Raw genomic sequence first — 17,015 nt, 5'->3', positions numbered from 1 at the left:
TAAAAGTGAGAAAACTCGTGGCCTGATATAAAGACAGCTTAACAGGTGAAGCAAAAGCCACACACGCAGGCAAAGCAAACCAAGGAATTCATTCGCCAGTTCCCACCGCAGGCAGGTGTTCGGCCATCCCCAGGAAAGCTGGGCTCCATCACCCGTAACGGCTACTTGGGAAGATAAATGCCATAACTCCAAACATCCCCCCTTCCTTCTTCTTCCCCCAGCTTTACATGCTGAGCATGATGTCACACGGTAGGGAGTATCCCTTTGGCCAGTTGGGGTCAACCGTCCTGCCTGCGTCCCCCCCCAGCTTCTTGTGCACTCCCAGCCTGCTCGCTGGTGGAGCAGTGTGAGGAGCGGAACAGCCCCTGGCGCTGTGTACGCCCTGCTCAGCAGTAACGAACACACCTCTGTATTGTCAACACCGTTTTCAGCACAAATACAAAACATAGCCCATGCTAGCTACTATGAAGAAAATTAACCCTATCCCAGCCAGAATCAGCACAGGAGGGCAGCAGCACAGCTTTCCAGGTGTTTTTTCACTCTTTTACTTTAGCTGCAGAGTGCTGTTGTCCCACACTACCCCTTTTTGACTTCAAGAGGAGGAGAATGCGTCCACCAAAGCAAAGACACTTGCCAGTGTGAAATTATGTTGGTCTAGGAAATCTGAAAGAGCAGATTTCCTCTTAGGCTTGGAGGCCTCATGCTTCATTCATCCTCCCTTGCTCTGAGTTTTGGGAATATAGATCCAGCCAGTTTGTCTTACAGCTGGACATGGAAAAGGGTCATTTCACAATCCTTTGGAGCTGCTCTGGGGTTGCTAGCCTCCATTATCTGTCCCATTGTGTATTCCTGACATCCCTTTTCCATCTGAACTGCTCTTCCATGCGCAATATTGCCATCATTACTGCTTCTGAGTGCGGCACGCTGTCGTGCAGAAGCTGGTGCCTCACTGCTTCAGCTAAGTTCAGTTCTGTGTGCGTTCCTCTGGCTGGTGATTTCCTGGATGACAGGCATTTGCATGGATCCTGGCCCTCATGTTTTGAAAGGCCCAGAGGTGGAAGACAGTTAATACTATCCTCCTATGCTTCCTGACCTGCAGGAGTTGCAGGACACCATCAACCACCAAGGCAGAAGGAAGTTATCTAGAGTTTCATACATTCTTTGCAGAGAAAAGCACCTCCCCTCCTGAAGTCTGTCTAAATCCTTTGTATCACAAGCCTTCACACTCCAGGCTGCTGCCCTGGATGCTGCTTTGTGAGTTCCTTCAGCGGGGGGTTAAATGGAGAAAGATGCCACAGAGTATCTGTGACTGCTTTTCTCAGCGGGAGAATGTCTTTGGCTCCCTTCCCAGGGTCACAGTGAACTTCTGGAGGCAGTGGTGGAAGCAAGACCTTTGTGGAAGACTGTTAGTATATTATTCCCCTCTTTCCATTTCTCCTAACACAACTGAGTATGTTCAGTTCAATGCATAAGCCTGAGGTTAAAAGTGTCAGTAGCTCCAGGCGAGCAGACCCTGCAGGCGCAGACACTAACTGCATAATGGGGTGTGAGTGAAAGGAAGCCCTGGAGGTTGTCCTGACACAAACCCCTTGTAACCAAAACAGCTGGAAGCCGTGACATGAAGGGGAGCTGACTTACACAGTTCGGCCTCTTCCTCACGGGGTCTGGTAAGCCCTGGGACTCCTGCTGGATCTGGTGGGGCAGGAGGAGCTGGGCCATCAGGAACACACTTGAGTCTGTAGCCTGCGCTGTCTCCTGACGCATCCCAGCCTCCGAGAGCTCTTCACTCCCAGCAGCACTGCGTGCCGGAGGAACCACTGTCCAGGAGAGTGGCTGGGGATGTGCCAGAGCATGCAATTCATTTCATTACACACAAAAGTGCTACAGCAAAACGTAAAGGAACAAGAGATTAAAGGGGAACCCATGTTGGCTGATCTTGCCCACCCTACTGCTGGGAGGCAGCCCTGGGCAGCTGCTGTCTGACTCAGGCTCTGCTAGCTCAGGGTAGCAAGGCTGGGATCTTTGCAGTCTTGCATTGCTCTTCAGAGGACAGTACCAAGTATGGCACTGCGGGTACCCTTTTCTGCTGTGGCAGCTTGTTTCATGGGGTGCCCTTTCTGTAAAAATTCATTTAAATGAATCCTTGTCATCATAAGGCATGAGCATTTAACTGTGGAATGCTGGGCCCCGCTGAGGTGAACCATCCAATCCATAATGAGAAAGGAGATCTGAACCACTGGATCATTAGTCCCAAACCAGGTTAAACCTCCCGTGGTGCAAAGCTTGCCCATCAGAAAAGCCAGAATGGGTTACTGACACTGCCTGATTCTATACACAGTTCAGCTGCCAAAGCTCATTTTTTTCACTTAGTGCATAAGCCACATTATTCCCCATTTTTTTACCTTTTTCCTGCCTTCCTTTCATTGTCCATAGCCTTCCTTTCAATACTCTCTCTATCCCTGCCTCCCTTACTCTGCACTCTGCTGTATCAAGCCACCACTTACTCATATAATGGCTGGACTCCCTCTCCTCATATCCTCCTTGCCCAGCCTCTCTTTTTTTCTGAATCTGCACAGAAATGCTGCCACCCACACTGACATATCTAACAGATGTTTAAAGGTGCGTCAGCCAACTTCTGAGGAACTTGTGCTCCTGTGTCACTTAGTACAAAAAGGCCCAGTCTTCAGTCATTTAAATTTTTTTCCCTAGAGGGATGAAAAAAAACCACTAGCCAAGAAGAAACAGCCCAAATTGAACAGTTTATTCTTTTTTTAAATATTCTCCCTCAATATTTCTAAGCCCTTTTCACTGTTTAGTGATCCCTTACTTCTGCCAGTACCCACCACTGGGAGCTATTGTCCGCCTAATGCAGAGCAGAACATGCCAGCAAGCTCCAGCCAAATTAAAACAATTAATTGTAATGTGCCCACCACTACAGTATCTGCAAATAGCTGTGAAATCCCAGAGAATTAAGCTTGAAGACTTAATGGGTGAAACTGGCCTCTTGATTTTTATTTGCATGTAATGGCTCACTCATACATGTTTGGTAACTGAGGAACTGCAGCTGTAACCGTGCAGTGGAGCTCATTGCCTTCCAGCATTATTTTTTTTTTTTTTCCTTAAATTGCCTTGCAGCTTTTCCTGCAAGTGTGTCCTGTGTCCTGCCTTCCCCATCTCCTATATAGTCAGAAACAGGAGAGGGGGTCAACCTTGCTGGTGCACCTCTTGGACTGTCTGTCCCCTCTCCTTGCTGCACGCTCCAGGCTTCTGCGCTCACAGGGCTATGCTGAAAGCCCAGCGACACGGCTACAGCTCTGAGAGTGCACCGTGCCTTCCCTGCAGGGCCACCTGAATAGCTCACTGCGTACCCCTGCTCACAGATGGGACTTCCCCAGCACCCAACACCACCAACAGCACCTTTCTGTGTCTCCCCTGATACAACATCATATGCTACCTGATCCTTGCAAAAAAGAACATCTTTCTCAGCAGGTGTCCTGAGCCCCCCAGGAAGTGTTTGCTCTTCTCTGTTTGCAGATCTCTTCTCATTTATCAGGCCAGCCTGGTCACTCATCACCTCCTGATGTTAATGCTGGGAGATAGGGCCACTGAGTGCAAGAGTGGCAAAGCTGTCATGCTCCAGCTGGGCAAAAGTGGAGCCTCACTCAGTAAATATTGACACGTCTGCAAGCAAACAGAAGGCAGCTTTCAGCAAGCAGCTCTCTGGCTCCCTGAGCTGATGCTGGACCAGAGACACTTGGTGCTCTGTGGTTATGAGCTGCTGTTTACAGAGGGCAGGATACAGGAATGGATCTCCAGCAGCTGTGATGACAGTGGCAAATTGATGGGCTCACAGGAGCCACCAGCTGCGTGCCCGCTGCCCACCTGCAACACAAGAAGTGGCTGCAACCACTTCAGCCCGTGGAAAAACAAGCTGTCTTTTTCATTCCCCAGCAGCTTCCAGATGGGATTTCTTCAAGCGGATATTCAGGACAATCTCCATTGAAAATAGATAGGACAGCATAAACCAGATTTTTGTTCCAAGTCTTTAGTTCTCTGGTTTTCCTGTTCCAAAGCAATGTCCTTAGCATTTAGGTGGTTATTTCACCTCCTGTAAGTTGTTAGATTTAGGCAAGTCACAGATGCAAGTGAGTATAAACATAGAGATAATCTGATTGAGTCCTTCTTATGGGTCCATGGAATTGAGTAGCCAGTCATTAGCAGCATCAGTTCTTACAGAAATCCCAAAGTTTAGTTCTTATACCTTATTAAAACTAACTTGCATCCTAAAATGGGAGATCTATGCCCCTTTCAGACTATTGCCTGTTAGCTAAGTGACCACATTCCCTACACAGGTGGAGTAGAGTTCTTATGCAAAGAGATGGGATTGCAAGCGAGGGCTCATGACGGATTGGGTTCACTTCCTGGCTCACCCTTCCTATGACTTTGGGCAGGTTATTTGATCTCTTAATGCTCTAGTTCCTATCCATGAAAAGGAGGTGATAATGCTTTCCAGCTCTTTCTTTCATCTGCTTAGACTGAAAGGGACTTTGCTTTTTCTCTGCTTCAGTGTTTTCTGTTTGTATTATTCCTAGAACAGTTAGATTCTGATCCGCTGCAGAAGTTCCCCGGTACTGCAGTAAATGCAAGTAATTATCTGTTCTCATTTAGAGCCTGTGGGCACCATCAACAGCCAATAAACAAGAGGATGACTCAGGTCCTTAACTGACACTGTGTGGGTCTTAGATAGAGAACTAAGGAGTGGGACAGTAATTTCAGCAGTAGATCCCAGGAGTCACCATGCCGTTAGTCCCTAGTCCCTTTCGCTTCCTTTTCTGAATGTCCAAGCTGTTTCTTTACATTTGTTTTCCACTCTCTGGTTTGTTTCTACTACCTGCCTCTCACTTGCAGAGTGAAGACAACAGTTAATCTCCATTTCCTTTCCCCTGCATGAAATAAACACTAAGTAATGTGTGTGCTTTGGAGACAGGGCAGATCCCTGCCATGAAGGACATCTCTCTTCTTCCTTACTCTCTATTGCCATTTTTAATTTCTAAATCAGACTGACAGTTTCTTAGAGCAGGGACATTGTCTGTGCCAGGGAGTAAGCACAGCATGCCTAACGCACTGCAGTATGCTTGACAGGCTGTTGGTGTAGACCGTGCTAGGAAGGGTTTCTTATGTATTAATTTCCTAGAGTAAATCAGTCACTGGGAGTTTTCTGTCAGACAGCTCCTTTGCTGAACCAGGTGTTGGGTGATGACAGGTACCAGAAGTGTGAAAGAGGATGGTGGAACTGCAGCCTAGGGACAGTGGAAGAGCGACCAAGGATTTGGTTGGTGCAAGACCAAATGTCTCTGCTACAACTACAGCCCAAGCGCCATGCAGGGCCAGAAAGCACCTAGGCACTGCTTCAACAGCACTGGTCATCTGATCCAAACCTCAGCTTGTACAAAGCAACGGTTTGATAGTAAATCGTTTCAGCTGTTCCTCCCCTTCGGCCATCCCTGCTCTGTGGGGCCTCTGCAAAGCCCCATAAGGAAACCCACAGCTCCGGGATGGGGTCAGCTCTTTTGTCAAGATCACTGGAGATCATGCCAAAGCCAGTGCCAAAACTGCTGTGGGCCTCCAGCACTGGCAAGTCTACCAGTACAAATGAATTACAGGGAATGAACGTAACAAGACACGTCGATGGAGATCCAGGGGAGGGACAGAGAGAAGGGAGGGAAACATGGCAAAGGATGAAAAGAAAAAGAAGGGACATAGCAGACACAAAATGGACCTAAGGGTAAATGAGAAAGGCAAACTGGTGATACCTTTTGTTAAATATTCATTGAATAATGGTTTGCACAATTACAGCCAGAAGCAACATTAACAGCAGGCAGCAAAACTTACACTGTGCTGGCAAGCTGCATTCCTCTTCCAGAAGTCACTCATTCCGACCACTGCAACACTATCAGTGTAGGGCTGTCAGTACATGCGATGCCGGAAATTTTCTCAGGCAAGTTTTTCCTACAAACTCCTTCCAGTATAAGAACATACAGGTGGAGAAACTACACCGTATGTCACCTATGCATGGAAGACAAAATGAAGAATCCTGTTATTTGTGGCTGGTCTCCCCACTCAATGCTGGGAAAAGCTGGATTGGGCTGCACCTCTGCCTTCCATGCTTAGAAGAGCATGAGCAGTAAATAATTTATCTGGAAGCTTTTTCTGGCACGGACAGATGTGTATAGACACAGAAAGGAAACACTGCTTGTTAGAAGGTCAGCATATATTGGTTATGAGCACAGGAATGTTCTCACAGGAAACACTGAAGGCTGTGCAGAAGTAAACATACCTCCAGTGTGGAGTGGCACGGTGACCCAGCTGAGACCCTCTCTGGGGACTAGATTCCCAGGGATGATGCACAAGGCCCTTGGGGTATTTACACAGCCTGTTCTCTAAAAACCAGCTGCCACTCAGAACAGTTTATCTTCTTTTCCTGATTATTCAGTCTGTGTTCTCTTTGCTCTTCCTGGCTGCTTTTCCTCCAGTTCCTGGAACTGTGAGGAGCTCAGCCTCTATAGCACCTGTGTGTGCATGCCAGGCACAGCAGCTGCCGCATCCCCCGATGCTCAGTGCAACCTGTCCACCACACACATTTCCACACCACTGGGCAACAGGCTACTTCCAGATCCTTCCCATGCAGGTTTGTTCCTAAGACCAGAAACTTTGTATTTTCCTTGAGCATGAAAACTCTGTTCTTAGCCCTAGGCACCTCTGCATTTTGTGTTTCTTTAGATCAAGAGGGCTACCCAAAAAGATCCACCTTCTTGCTGCCAAAATTAGGAGAGACAGTTCCAGCTTGTGACAAGCCTGGACGAACTCCAGTAGAGGCAGAGGGAATAAAAAGAGCGAGGGCCTCACTGGATTCCTGCATTTAGGTCCTGCAAAAGGCTCCAAATTCCAAGAGCCTTTCAGCAGAAACAGCATTTAAAGTGGACACAGTTCTAGTGCTTCTGCAGAGGGTCAAAGCCCTTCTTTGTCTCTGCTGGCAAAGGCTTGTGTGTCCATATCTGCTAGATCTCCCTGCAGGGACACAAAAGATGCTCAGATACTTGTTGTGGTCTCCACTTGGGCTGGAGGAGCCCTGACTTCCACAGGATTTCCAAACACACAAAGATTAAGCAGGCCAGGCTAAACGGCTGGCATCTCTTCAAATTTTGCTTACTTCTTGCAACAGCAAGGCTCAGAGGGGTGCATTATTCTTTGTGGAACAAAGAGGGTACTATCTACCAAGCTTTTGCTGTATAAAATCAGTTCAGTTCAGTGAAATTCACGTTTGCTGCTTGCATGCTCCCTACTTCCACAGGCTTGCTGTCTCAACTGCCTTCATTAGTCCCATTATTTTTTGACCCAACTGCTGTAACAATAAAAAAATCAACATGAATTGGCCACAGAACACAATTCACATCTGTTTCTGGAACCCAGCACCTAAAAGGGAGATAGATTTCTTTATCCACCCAGGCCTTCTCTAGAGTCATAAGAAAAATGCACAGAAAGAATCCTTATAAAATATGATCTTCAAAAAGAGAAGTACTTATTAAATGTGCAAACAAAAGCTTCCCTTGCTACTTTCAAGTTCTATTAGCATCGAAGATCTCCATTTAAGAACAGTGGAGGAGAGGAGAAATGATAATGTTACGATTCACGAGTTGTTCATAGCACCCAAGGATGTGCTGTTTAAACAGAAAAAAGATTTCTTACATGCTGCCTTCTCCCGAACCAGTTCTTACAGGGTAGGAATGTGTGCCTTGATGTTCTTACTACTGAGGGACCAGGGGGGCTGCCTTGGTGGGTACGAAGTCTACGGATGTTTACAAGGTAGGATTTCTACAGCATACAAGGGAGCTAGTCATCAGCCAAGGTTACTTCTGGCTTAAGCAATCAGTTCAATGGACTTTAGCACTGTTATAGAACTGTAACCTGAAGTCCTCTGGGAGTTTGTTGTGCTCTCACAACAAGTAATTTGTGAGGCATCTCTCCCCTTAGGAGTCCGTATTAGTCAGTAACGTGAAGCAGCTGTGAGCTCTCTGTGGGAGAGAGGTACTCCCAATGGCCAGAACCTAGGTCATACTCTCATCAACTCCCATGATGTTATCTCACAGCTTTTCAACAAAGCATGTAGCCACCTCTTGACCACTTTAACTTTCTCATCAAGTTCATATTGTAGATTTATAATTTTGTTTCTCCACACAAAACATCCAGCATCATACCCAACTTTACCACAACTCTTTTACTGCCATTTCTGCTACTGCCGTCCCATTGGCTCCTCATTTGCACTCCACAGATGAAATCCTGTTCCAGCAAAATCAATGAAAGCTTTGCTACTGACTTCTGCCAGACCTAGCTTTCAACTGGTAGCCTCTGGCTGTCACAAAACCTGTATCTTAACCCAGATACTGTTTCTGATTTCAGATATTTTCACAGCACAATTCTTCTAACCATTCAGCAATACACACATCTAACAGCCCACTTGAGCTCCTATTTCTGCTTACATCAAGTAGATAATGTTTTGAAATAGGCTGCAGCTTTCACCTACCCTCAGCCAAGTTCATACAGCTGTGGCCCATCAGTTCAAAGATAAATGAACTCAAGCTGCCAAGATGTGATTCTGGGTTAACAGGGGCAAAAATAAAGCTATGGCCAAATGAGAAGGAAACATTAAGTTGTTTCGTATTTTGAAACTGATTAGGCATTTGTACAGAGAGACCCACTTAAGTCCTAGAACTAGGCATCCAGATCAGTCAGTACTGGCCCAAACAGCTCTCTCTCTCTCCCAAAATAATTACACCTTAACTCATCCCTGCTGGTAGTGTAAAAGTAGCTGTAAAACAAATGGTGCTTGAAGTTGCCTCGTGGTGGTTCTCTGGGAAAGGAAATTTGGTTCACAAGCACCACCGTAGCCCAAGTCTGCATGTCCCAGGTGCTCAGAAGTTGGCAACAGCCCATCCCACAGCGATTCTACTGTGCCAGGCCAAGCTTTGCAATGTGTTGTTATTAGTCTGAGGTGAAGTGTAAGACACACTATGGCTGTCTAAACCAGTAGTCCACCACAACACCCACTCCCCTGCCCTCAGGCCCAGTTTTCTTTTGAATGGAAAGCTGGAAGCATGGCAGGGAAGAGAAGGCAGACCATTACACATCCAGGCTGCATCCTGTCAAGCAACCAGGATGTGACTGCAGTGCGCATCTGGGCCTCTGAGCTGGAAAACGGTCCCACGACTCACAGTCCCGGTGTGCCTCTGTGCCTCAAAGGTTGCTGTGAGCATGGAATTGCCCTGTGGCTGGCTATAAAGCCCGAACAGCTGACTGTGTGAGACCCACCCCATTTTCCATTGGCACAGTGCTGTGCTGCTGCATTGACAAACTCACGGTGGGGGCTTGGGCATGTGATTTCTCCTATTGTTGTTGAGGAAACTTCCCTAGTTCAGACCTACAATGACCTCCAGCCCTTGCTGGCCAAGCTCAAGGTTACTGTGTTGCAGGAAATTCAGAGGTAGAGGCCAGCAGAACTAAAGGCACATCTAACAGCAGGAAAGCAAACTGGTAGTCATTATGGTGTGTGACACCACTTGTATTCTCATACAGACTAAAGGCCACAAGTGAGACTGGGGGGAGGATTAATTCTCCTAGGTGCTGAACAAACCCGGAGTGACCCTCCACCCTTGCAGTTTACAGGTGTAAACCAGGCTTATGTAAAGGAAAATTTCTAAAGTTGCAGCATTTACTTGCTCGCTTTTTTTGCTCTGAATACTTTCACTCACTTAAAGACCAGAAAACTTGAAAAGAGATCAAACCAAGAAAGGCTGGAGTCTGCAAGGAGCTGTGTGGCTCAAGCCTACAAATTATGATTTTATAGAGTTAATCTGGTTTTGGGAGCGATGCAGACAATTATAAACAAATCAAGGCAAGAAGGAGAGAGGTAGGAAATAAATGTCAAAAGATCGTAACTTATTAAGAGAAGTCTTCATGCATGCCCATGAAACCACAGACTGCATTCTCTCTTTAGATCAAGTAGGAGTCTCTAAGCAGACAAGAAAGAAAAATTTCTCCTACCGGAGCTCTGTCAATAAAGGTTCAGCTGATTAAAACAATTGCCCAACACAGAGGATAAAATAAATTTGACAGGGTGGTCTATTACTTCTTTCAGTGACAACCCTTCTCCTCTCAGTTACAAATAATTACTTAGCTTTTCATTAGCTATGTTGGAGGCACGCATCCATTTAGTATTTGGAATTTTTCACATATAATTCCTTTCTGAATGATGAGTGTGTGTTTAAGATTTTACTAAAGGAATAGGGACAAATTCTGCTCTTTGAAAATTTGATGTAAATCTGAAGTATCTGCCCTAATATAGACTTACACTTGTCGTTAAATCAGAGTAAATGAGAGGACACTTTGGCCTCGTGATACCTAGCACAGGGCCAGGAATATAATACAAGAAAGGGTTACTTTCTAACTGCTTGTAAGATTTAAGTCAGACAAATACATGATAATAGTAAGTCTTTGTTTCTGAAAGGAGATATTCAGTCTACCCAAAGCACCATCCAAGTCATTAAAGGATTCCCAGGTGCCAGTATTTGGAAAGGGTATTAGCTATTCAAACAGTTTAGGCAGAGGTCTCTGCTGTTCTCTCTCCTGGGTCATCTCAGATGTCCTCAATCTCTGCCCAGAACTGAGTACAGGCAGCAAAGAAAGGCTGGAAATTTCAGAGGAGTAACATTTTCTCCAGAACTAGACAGAACATATTTTTCAGTCTTGCGGTAAAAAGGAGGAAACCCCTCCTTTATTAGCGCTAAGCAACTCCAAGGCTGGCAGGGTGAGGGCCATACGGTGCATGTGGAGGGACAGACTCTGCAGCAGATGCTGTGCAGGGAGCCCTCTTTTCCTCCCCTTTTCAGATATAATTTACCTGGTTCCACTCCATTACTGAGAAAAGAAACCACATGAAAGTATCAGCATGATGCAGCTGGGTTGCTCAAACAAAGCAATTCAGCAGCAGATTGGAGGAGTGAATCCACACAAAGGCAAAAGGCTTGCTGAGGAGATGCCTGAGCTCCGCTGACAAAAGTCAGTGCCTCAGAGACAGGGATGCAAACACAGCAGAGAGGTCTCTGCGTGTTTGATGCTTGGAGGGTGCAGACAGACATCTGAAGCCACCCACCCCACCTCAGCTGGTGTCTGGCTCCTGCACATTTTTAAAGATTAATAGTTCTAAGCAGGTGCCTGAGACTGAGCAGAAATTTCAGACTGGGAACTATTTTCCTGAGGAGGAAAAAAAAAAAAAGGTGTTGGAAATGGCAATCGCTATAGAAAGTGACATGAAAAAAGGCCAGTGGTCTCTGACTATCTGGCAAAGGGAGGGATGCAGATATCTCCAACGGGAATAACCTCTGCCTAGATAAAAGCAAAGCTAACTAGAAGGAGCATGTTTTCTGAAAACGTCATCTTTAATTAATGAGATCTGCCTTGTTGATTACTCTGATCCCAGAGCTCCCCTGGATTCGCTTCCTTACTTCTGCTCTGGGCTCTCAGGCAGTAGGCCAGAAACACTTATCCCATCATCAGCTTGCTGCATGCTTTTCTCACGCATCACCCAGGTCTTTGTTGCCCCTGTGCTTAAATGGTTTACAGAGGTTCTGCCTGGAGCCATCTGCAAGCTGCAAACTTGTTGGGCTTTCTTCCAAGGACAAGTTGACTCAACCTTGTTATACCAAGACTGTGCTTACTGATGGCTGCCGATTCATTCCTCTCTGTCATATGTAATCTTGGTCATGGCTCTGAAAAACCTAAATCGTTCAGGTCCCTGCCACTATAAGACATGCTCTTCCACCACTTTGCCGTAGCAACTGCAGCTTGTAGAGACAAGATGAGTGTCAGCCATAAAAACTGAACTTGCAAAGACCAGGGATCATTGTCAGCAAGCTGCTTCCAGGGAATCACTAAAACAATTTGGCAGTATTTCATGCAGTGCCTGTCCTTGCTTAGTCTGTCTAAGAACCCCTTTATTATATTGGAGTATATATTTGTGTATATATTAACTGCTAGTGCCAAGACACTAGGATGATGGGCAGCCTGAAATGCGGCTAATACCTATACCAATGCATTAAATCCTCCTGAAGCCTAATCACAGCCAGGACTACACTTACGTAGCAGTTTCTCACCGTCCTGTTTTGTCTTTCCCAGGGTTCCTCAACAGCATCCTCCTACTCAGACTGCTGGCAGTTTGACTGGCAGTATGGTGGCTGCAAGGTCAGAGGGCTGCATCTCACCCCTCTGGGTACCTGAAAAACACAAAGACAGACGCGTGTGTTCAGCTGCCAGCTGGAAGAATCACAGCTGCTCATGTGATGCCTGGGCAAGATGATATAATCAGCACATTAGTACTTCTTACCCCAGTAAACTCTACCTGTCCCCTGTGCCAAGAGCAGTCAGGAAGACAGAGGCTATTAGGGGAGTGATGAAAAATACGAAATGAACCTTAAAGACATAGAAAACTTCATGTCACAAAATGACAAAGCTCTTTGGCTCTTGTGCCTTCTTCCTGAGTAGGGCAGTATAACACATAATGTCTGCCCCGGATTACGCCAAAGAGAATCTCCAGGGAAGACTTGTCACAGTCATCCCACAGATTCCTCTTTTATCTCAGCACAGCTGTTCCCATCCTGACCTACTAGCCTGATTCCTTGCTGCCTTCTTACTGAGAATGCTACTGCAGGGATTCGATTCCAGATGTGGAGGAACCCAGCCCACAGCACACATTGTACCTTCACCCCTTCCTTTCCGAGTCTCCCAGTGACTGCACACAGCTAGCTCCGGTCTCAGTAATGGAGACAATGGCACTGGTCCCAGACAAGCCAAAAGACCCACATTCTTTGGACAGCTTGCAGTCAAAGTATTCCCAGCGTTTTGCTGTATTCAGTACGATCCCCAAACCAGAGGAAAGCGTCTATATTATACCAGGTAGGGACACCCCTGGTCCCTTCCATTCCTGTTAAACTGTTACTTGGCTGCAGTTCCTTACTTCATGCTCAGCACAGCTCAAGGCTTCATTTTGCAGCTCTTGAAGTTTGTCCAACTGTTCGTCACCCACAACCTCCTCCCCTTCTGTCAAGCAGCCACCTATCATGCCTTCCTTATTGAGAAAAACTGTACTTTTCTTTCTTGTTTCCTATCTTTTACTATCCTTACACAGTAATGACTTACACGCAGGAAAATGATTCAAAACCACACTGTTTCTGAAGCCAGACAGTCCGAACTTTTGAGATAACTGGAAGGAAAACCAGACCTTATATTCAACACACCTGGGAGGAATAACCCCAATCTATTTCTTGGTGCATCAGAACCAACTGCAGCCTGCCCCCACCACACTGAAGTGACCTGGATGATGGATACCAGTATAACTCGTGAGCAGTGTCAGTCTAATGGGTGCCCAGGACAGTGAAACAGTTTGTCCTGCAAGAGTATTTTGAGGGTAGCCTTCTTAATCTGTACCAGCAGAAATGCTGACATGGATTAATAACTATTTTTCTTTCTCTTGAGATCAGTATACTACAGAATGCAAAGGAAGGTGAGCTAGCTTCCTCCTAAATCACTGAAAGTTTTTTCAAATGTTTTATAAAGCTGTGCAAGCATACAGGAGTCACTGTGCACTCAGCATTAACTTACAGGTACTTCAGGATTTTTAACTCTGATGCTGTAAACAGTTCTGTGAGCTTCATTCAGTACCTTGCTCAAGATGAGCGGAAGGGAACCCGAGTTTGATTTCTCACCCAAAATGATGCCAGCTCTAAATGAGTGGAGCTGGGAGGAGCTAAAGCTGTTTGGCACACAGGTACACACAGGTTCTGTGCAAAGGCAGGAGAGCTCAGTCCTCTGACTGGAGCTGCTGGGCATTGCTGGAGCATGGCACCTTCCCTCCCTGAAGCAGGTGTCCACGCAAAGCCGCCTAGCCAGCAGCCGGCTGAATGATGCCTGGTGCCTCTCTCCCCTCCTGGCTGCCCGAGTGCTGCTCCAGCCTGGGATGGCAACGGGTGGGAGAAACTGCTTTCAAACTGTTTAATAGCAGTGATGGTAACCTCTGACCTTAGTGAATAGCAGCGCTTTTGACCTTTCATTTGTTAAATAATGCAACCACTTACTTCCCGATCCTTATCAGTGTTCAGTAATTGGGGTCAAGACAAAGCAAAGCAGAGTACAGTTACCCACCAGACTTCACTGAACCAGGAAGAATTTCCTTAAGCTATAGATTTCCTTGTTGATAATCTTCAATCAGGACTGGCAAAAACTAGACACTGGGTGGCTTAGAAGATCCATAACAGGCTAAAGAGCCTCTCAGCTGTTAGCATCTGGTTTGAATCCAGCTGTGGTTGACAGTGGCAGAAATTCACTTCAGATCTCAGGTTGACTCTGACTGGTTTGCAGTTCTGTTTACTAGCCAGAGAGCCATAGCATATTAACATGTGATTCTAGAGACATCAGTGATTAAATGAGCTCACAAAGCCTGAAAATGCCTATTCCCGTAGAGAAAATCAGACTATGGCACAGTGGTAGGTGACAGCATGGACAGAAAGTTTGCAGTCACTCCTACATGTTCTGCCTGATTCATGTCTAGGAGAGGTGGTTAATCTTCGGGAATCTGAGTCGCTTTTTGTGTGGCGTGCATAAAACTAATGGGTCAGATTGTGTGCTGCACAGCTCCTTAAAGATTTCACGTGACAGATCAGCAGGTGACGATTGTTACAGGCAGCAGTTCCAGGATCACCGTTTTCCTTAGAAATGAACAGGAAACATATGAAAAAGAAACCCAAGAATTTATGATGTGACAATGGATTTAAATGTAAGTGCATACACATATATTTATTTATATAATGCACACATATAAAAGCTTCAACTTCCTGAAGATGTCAAACAAATTCTGTTTGTTTAAACAGCCACACAATCTCATTATTTATTGCATTTTGTACTAAGCCAGATTGCAAGGGCAGGGACTGTTTCATGGCTGTCTGTATGGGATTCAGCAAAATGAGCTCCCAAAGAGTGACTTGCACAAAGAGTGAAAGCACAAAGAGTGCTGTCGTTTATAAACGAGCCAATTGATTATAGATGTACACGAGCTAGGTAAGAACTGTAAAAAAGACACTGCAAGTAATGAGATTCAGAGGTTTGGATTTTTTTAATTTTTTTTTTTTTTTGCTGCCGTTCATGTAACAAATGAGGAAGGTGGAGCCCTTTGTGGTATCCTTTGTGGTGTAATTGTATGCCCTCCTGCTTTTGGACGTACATTTGGATTTGGGCCTCTTGAAATGGAGGCCATTGACCTAGGCAGGGCAGCCACCCCTAACCGCATTCCGAGCGGGCTGCTGCCCCTCAGGGCCGGGGCTGGCTCCCCACAGGCCCGGCACAGCCTGCCCTGCCTGCCCAGGCTCTCCAGGGCCCTGCTTTCTCCGCCGTTCCCCGAAGCCCGCGGTGCCCCAGGCCTGCGCACGGCCTCCGGGCCGCGGCCACCCCGCTCCCCTCAGCCCCGCACCGCGCGGGAACGGCCGCCGCCTCGCGCCAGGCACTGAGGTACACCGGCCCCGCGCGGCTCCCGGCCCGCCCGGGCCCTCAGCCCCGGCACACCGGCCGCCTGCGCCCGCCGGCGCCACCGGGAAGGTGGGACCCGCCATTGCCGTGCATAGTTTATGTCAGCGGTTAGCACTTATAGCTGCAGTGAGTTCTCTAGATATAGGGTGTAACCAAACGGGCACAGAGGTTGGTCTCAACTCAGTGCCCATTGCTCATCTAGGACCGCAGTTAGCATGGCGTGCAATGCACATCATCGATGACTGATGTCACCCATTTCCGGCAAGTCTTCGGTCTTCTGTGGAGTCCACTGAAGAAAGATTGTGATTCTTTCCTATGCTGTGGGCATTAGAGAAACGATACGATACTCTATGGTGTGACGAACGTTAGCCTAGCTCACTCTGTTAATGGTCATCAGTGGCTGTTTGCAGGTCTTTCTTTGATGGAGGCAAAAAAGTTAAGTTCCTATTTCCATTTCACTGAGCCTGTTAAGCTGAAGAATAAAACCCTGCTGGAAAAGGCTGACCTCGACCCATCCGCTGACTTTCTAGACTCTCTGGAGCGTGATATCCCACAAGGTAAAGGTAGAAGAATCGACAGATGCAATGAAGGGGAAGGCAGCCTTGAGTAGTCTGGGAAATGCTGAGGTGACAGGATGCAGGTTACTATGGAGTTTGGTATGCTTGTGAGGAGCTCCTGCAAATCTGTAAAGGAATTGTATCCTTTACTAACTATTGTACTTAGTTCCCTTCTTAAGCAAATCTAAATGCTTACAGTGGTAGATGTAAGTGTACCAGAGCTGTTACATCCTCACAACAGATCTGACCACATCAGCAGTTAATAACCCCTCTGCCTGAGTGGCATATTGTCTCTTGGCTTCGGTAAAGCCTGTGACAGCTGGTGTCCCTGTGGGGAGAGATAACTCCGCCAGTGACAGAGGGAATTTATGTGGTTTGAAGTATTGAAGAGACCTCTTGTCTCACCCGGTATTGCTGCTCTTTATCTAAATGGGCTCTCATTAACACTAAGCTGGTATCTCTGAGAGGCTGAATTCAAATGTTCCTTTGATAAACTGTGTTAGATGCTGCAGTGTGGAATAATCTGTATTCTAGTGGGATTACACTGGAAGCAGAAAGGACGATGTGCCTACTGGAATGTATTTTCAGTTCACATCTCTATTGTTCTGCTGGACAACTGTTAAGTATATTTAAAGCTTCTTCCCCTGGCAGGCTATTTCTCTAAAGAGATGGGCATGATTTTTATTTGCTTCTAACTACCTTTTGCTGATTTGTTGCATTTTTTTGGATTGGGCCAAGTGTTTTCATGGCCTGCTGTCTAGAAAGAACAGAAAGAAAGATTCTTGGGTCATAGTCAGAACTTAAGTTTGCTATTTTATTCCTATCCTGGAG

General features: G+C 46.4%; 1 long non-coding RNA gene across 1 annotated transcript; it reads left to right on the top strand.

Moving 5' to 3' along the window:
• The first annotated feature begins 6,701 nt into the window (after positions 1 to 6,701).
• Positions 6,702 to 16,131, top strand: LOC121082268. The gene is made up of 3 exons (XR_005825957.1): positions 6,702 to 6,713; positions 13,609 to 13,612; positions 16,038 to 16,131. It is a non-coding gene; the product is annotated as an uncharacterized LOC121082268 (long non-coding RNA).
• The last annotated feature ends 884 nt before the right edge of the window (positions 16,132 to 17,015 follow it).

The sequence above is a fragment of the Falco naumanni genome, unplaced genomic scaffold (genome assembly GCF_017639655.2).
Source record: "Falco naumanni isolate bFalNau1 unplaced genomic scaffold, bFalNau1.pat scaffold_52_arrow_pat_ctg1, whole genome shotgun sequence".
Classification (NCBI taxonomy): Eukaryota; Metazoa; Chordata; class Aves; order Falconiformes; family Falconidae; genus Falco; species Falco naumanni.
This window is presented reverse-complemented; position numbering and strand designations above follow the sequence as displayed.